Source organism: Triticum dicoccoides, chromosome 4B (genome assembly GCF_002162155.2).
Source record: "Triticum dicoccoides isolate Atlit2015 ecotype Zavitan chromosome 4B, WEW_v2.0, whole genome shotgun sequence".
NCBI lineage: Eukaryota > Viridiplantae > Streptophyta > Magnoliopsida > Poales > Poaceae > Triticum > Triticum dicoccoides.
In genome coordinates, this window is record NC_041387.1 from 102,539,154 (window position 1) to 102,544,580 (window position 5,427).

At 41.4% G+C, this 5,427-nt stretch overlaps 1 non-coding gene across 1 annotated transcript; it reads right to left on the reverse strand.

Annotated features, from left to right (window-relative positions):
- Positions 1–1,171: 1,171 nt before the first annotated feature.
- Positions 1,172–1,275, reverse strand: LOC119296456. Its single transcript, XR_005145223.1, has one exon. It is a non-coding gene; the product is annotated as a small nucleolar RNA R71 (small nucleolar RNA).
- Positions 1,276–5,427: the final 4,152 nt, after the last annotated feature.

The window sequence follows — 5,427 nt, forward strand, 5'->3', positions numbered from 1 at the left end:
TTCTGTAACTTTGAGAAGTGTATTGTTCAGTACTTTGTAATATTCAGCATTGAGATGTTTTATTACATGTAATATTCAGATTTGTTAAGTGTAATATCCTACTATTTGCTTCAGTTTCGAAGTTCAATATCAATGCTTGATTAGTATGTCCTTTGTGTTGACTAGTTGATATCTTGTCACTCTGAGAAATATTTGACCTGTTATACTTTGTTTAGTGAAACAGTATTCTTCATATGTCTTAGTATTGTTTCTTCCCTTTATTCATGTATGATAGTTATATATGTGTCCTTGTCATATTATTCCCCTTTGTGTTAGTGTTTTAGATTCTCAAGTGTGATGAAAATACCAAAAAGACATTGAGTAAAATCTGATTCTCCCTTGTTGGTTATCTGCAATTTTGTTTGGTGACAATCATTGATAGTTTAGGTTTACTTTATGTTCTCATCATCTAAATTCTGTCACCTACCTTTAGCCAGAGCATAGTTACCGTCGTCTAGTCCCTGTGGAGAACACGACATCCGTAGTTTGGGGCGTAAAAACCCCACTGTACCTACAATTGATCAATTTTGGCACCATTGCCGGGGACTAGCGTCGAGTGACTGTGTTAGGCTATAGACTAGGTTTATTTTAGTTTCGTGTTTAATTCATCATGTATTTCATTTTCTGCGTTTCTTTTATATTTTTTCGTCATTTTTGCTTCGGCTTATTAGGATACTAACATTCTGACTAGTATTTAGTGTTTATGAGTGTGCGTAGGAAATCTGAACTATTTACAGTTTGATTGATAGTTACACTTGGCGGAGATATGGCGATGCTTCGTGATGTTTGGATTCCAAGCAGCCAATGCTATTTCACAGGGCCACTTTGGCCGTCTTTTGAGGCGGAAAATTTTGAGCTAAAGCCTGGTCTTATTGCTTTGGTTCAACAACATCAGTTTGGAGGGTTGCCTAATGAAGATCCTTACGAGCACTTGCTCCGAGTCATGGAGTATTCAGATACATTAAAGTACCAAGGAGTTCCTCAAGAAGCTATCAAGTGCATGTTGTTCACATTCTCTCTCTGAGATGGTGCTCGTGCTTGGTATCGATCCTTGCCATCAAGATCATTCGGTTGGAATGAGATACCACGAGCTTTCTTGGATAAATATTTCCCACTACACAAGCAGTCTGCAATTCGAGATGAGATCTTCAATTTCTTTCAGCGTGAAGGCGAGATCTTGAATGATGCTTGGGAGAGATACAAAGCCTTATTCAGGAGATGTCCTAATCATGGGCTCGAGAGATGGTTAGAGCTGCAGATATTCTATAGAGGGTTGACTTCGGACACTCGAGCTTACATCGATATGGCAGCGGGTGGAGCTATTACAAACAAGACACTTGATGAAGCTTTTCTGTTGATTGAGAACATAGCTTTCCACCAACTTCAGTGGTACAATAAGAAGCCCACATCTGATTCATTGGTTTGCTTGCAACAAATCACTACACCTCAACCACCAATTCTTATACAAAAGCATGAGCCTCTATCTCAGTGTGACAAGGTTGAGCTTGCATGGATTATATTTGACGATGATTACACCATTCTAGTTGACACACACGCTACAAATCATCTGGATACTAGTGTTGGAGATTCAGTTTTGCATTGTGATGATTCTAACATGGATGAGCCAGAGCTGCAGTTCGTTGCTTTTGATATTGAGGAGTCACCTTTAGTTGATATTGATCATGTGCTGCTAGAGCCAGATATGGAGAAGTTCGCCTTTGATGATGTTAGCCGCATTGATTCTTCAACACTTGAGCCTGAGATGGAGAGCTTCATGGTTGATTATGGTGAGGTGGATTCAGATGTCAAGGAGTCAAGCTCTATTTCACTTGTTGACACGAATCCGGTGGAAATTTCTACTACCACACCTCACTTGGTATCTTCAATGGAGGTAGTCCTGAAGCTTCTTCCTAACTATCTCAGGTATGATCTCAGCTTTCTCAACAAGATATGCCATATCATGGATACTGCCTATGCACCATGTGACTTGTTGTTGATACATGTTCCTGACTTGCTCAATAGATATACTTATATGATAGGGTACTCTATCGATGACTTAGAGGGCATTCTCTCTGTCACTTGTATTCGCTTGGTTGTTGAGTGTTCTTTCAGGTTGATGCTTGTGTACCATTTAGTGCGAGTTGACCGAGTTCGAGATGACATTCCCTGGGATCCTGGTGGATTCACGGCATGGTGATGAGGAGAAGCAATGGGCACATGCGAAGAGGAGTGAAGCTGGAGCAGGCATGGGGATAGAGAAGCAAAAAGAGAAGAGCTGCAGTTTAGAGAGCGTTGAGCGAGTGCTACTTCCTATATAAACCCGGTGAGCTGTTTCATGACCCGAATCTTAATATATCATCCATTGATACATGCTGAAATCATTTGATATTTGGGTTGCTTGAGCCATTTCTTAAATGTCGTCCCACTGAATTTTACCTTTGACATATGATGCTTGATGTGAATATGTGAACTGAATCGTGAATGCCTTGTAAACTAGTGATCTACATACTGCTTGCTTTGCTGAAATTAGTGAAAGTTATTAGTTTTGAGAGCTCAAATCCCTAGTACACTAGAAAACTTAATCATTTTCTGCTTTTACCTCGATACACCTAGATCAATAAGTGTCAGATGCTGAGTTTGTGCCTAATGTGTTCCCACTGAGAGCAATCACCTAACCACTATGGATTAGTATGCTATGTTCCCTGGATCGGTAGCATGTGAACCATACATGGAGAAGTGATGATTCCTATTTTTGTGCTTATGCATTGTTCATTTAAGATAAGTAATAATGAATAAATAAGTCTGACTACCTACAGTAGCATGTCATGTTCCTGGGATCGGTGGCATGTGAAATCGGGTAAGCTTGGGCAGTAATTAATAATAAAAAAATGTAATTGTTGAACCAGGTGTATACCATGTTCTCGGGATTGGTGGTATGTTCCTTTGGTGAGACAGACAAAAAAACTAAACTAATAATTGGTCGATCCAGGTGTATACCATGTTCTCGGGATCGGTGGTATGTTCCTTTGGTGAGATCGATAAAATATTATCATTGCTTTACTTATGTAAATAAGTGATTTGATCACAAGTTTATGTTCTTTTTTGTGCTCGGGATCATGCTCTCTTTAGGAACCTTTGGCACAATCATCATTTGAACTTGTTGATCCACTTTTATCATTGTAAGAGTTTAAAATGATTGAGTCTACTAGTATCCTATTGCTTTGTAGCACTCTTGACCATTGATTTGCACTAGCTAAGTCCAAAGCATGCATTGTTTAGAGATCTACTTCACTTGGCATTCTCTAGTTAGCTCACTGTTCACTGTCTAGCTCTTGTCATATGCCTTTACTTGAGGACAAGTAAAGATTTAAGTGTGGGGGAACTTGATAAGCACATTTCATATATATAATTTTGGCATACAAATATACCATTTGTTGAGTTTTGACATTAATTTTTGCTATTAAATACTGAATATTTGAATGATAATCATATAAGAGCATGTTGACTAGTGAATTGTTTCTTTTGCAGAAAAGTGCGAGAAGGCACTATAAACTTCAAGATTCAGTCAATTGCCAAACGCGATGAGACTTGGGGCTGGAACGAGAGAACGAGGGACCCGAGCGAGAAGAAAAGAAGTATCCAGGGGAAAGCTAATGTTGGAGGATCATCTTGAGAAGAAAGGAAGCAGGAGGGCCAAAGTGAAAAAATGGCAGATCAGAGGAGTTCAAAATCCCTAGACGCCCTGATTCCCAAATCGGGCCTGGCATCTCCATCTCCCTCACCCCACCTTCTCCACCACCGGCCGCCGCCTCAGCCAGGCCGGCGCGGGGCGCGCCACCGCTCCACCGCGCCTCCACCTTCACCGTGCCCTCCATCCACCAGCACCTCCATACACCACCATCCATCCACTCCATCACCACCTCGCGCCGCTGCACCATCCATCAGTGCCACTCCTTCACCACCATCACTTGCGCGCCCGACCAGACGAGGTGTCTGATCCTCCGCGCGCCTCCAATTGTTGCTGCTTCCCCCCTCGTCCCTACTGCTGCTACTCCACTTCCTCTGCTCCCCTTCTTCTTCTCTGAATCTCGATGCTGCTGCTCTTCTTCCCTTGCCTCACTGCTCTTGCTCCTCCTCTTGCGCTGATCTGCTGCTCCTCTCCACGTCTCTGCTACTCCCTTTCCCTTACTGCTGCTGCCCTCTTATCCCCACTTCCTCTGCTTCTTTGCCTCTTTTCTGAACCATAAAATTGCTGCTGCTTCTCTCCTCACGCCCCTGCTTCTTTCCCAACCTGCTGCTGCTCTCTCTCTTTCTCTCTCTCTCTCTCTCTCTCTCTCTCTCTCAAATTTCTGTAACTTTGAGAAGTTTATTGTTTAGTACTTTGTAATATTCAGCATTGAGATGTTTTATTACATGTAATATTCTGATTTGTTAAGTGTAATATCCTACTGTTTGGTTCAGTTTCGAAGTTCAATATCAATGCTTGATTAGTATGTCCTTTGTATTGACTAGTTGATATCTTGTCACTTTGATAAATATTTGACCTGTTATACTTTGTTTAGTGAAACAGTATTCTTCATATGTCTTAGTATTGTTTCTTCCCTTTGTTCATGTATGATAGTTATATATGTGTCCTTGTCATATTATTCCCCTTTGTGTTAGTGTTTTAGATTCTCAAGTGTGATGAAAATACCAAAAAGACATTGAGTAAAATCTGATTCTCCCTTGTTGGTTATCCGCAATTTTGTTTGGTGACAATCATTGATAGTTTAGGTTTACTTTCTGTTCTCATCATCTAAATTCTGTCACCTACCTTTAGCCAGAGCATAGTCACCGTCGTCTAGTCCTTGTGGAGAACACGACATCCGTAGTTTGGGGCGTAAAAACCCCACTGTACCTACAATTGATCAGTAACCAGCACCTTGATATTTGCGTGTGGTTGTTTCTAGAATAAAAAAAGGATGTACCCCTACTTATGTTACTTCCACTACACCTAGCCTAAGGTTAGTAGGTGACCTTGCACTTGGCTCTTCGCCTCTTTCGGAAGTCAATGGTTCTACAATAGTGCTTCTAGCAATCTGACTCCAAATGAACTGCTGCACGTCCACCACTTGTAAGCAAAAGTTTCTCCTCGTGCTGCGAGCCACCGCGCACGCGTTGGCGAGGGAGAAGGCATAATCAAGCTTCTCGTTGTTCTGTGAGTTGACAGTACACATCAAAGTTATTTACTAGTAGTACGTAGTCTCTCCAAAAAAGGGCTGACCATGTCATTGCTACCATCCCGTGTTCCGTCGTTGAGTACATGCACTATTCACGTGCCATCGAGGAGAAAAAAATATTGCGTAGGTGCCATCGAAGTGCACGATTCACTTACGAAAAAGGGTTTTC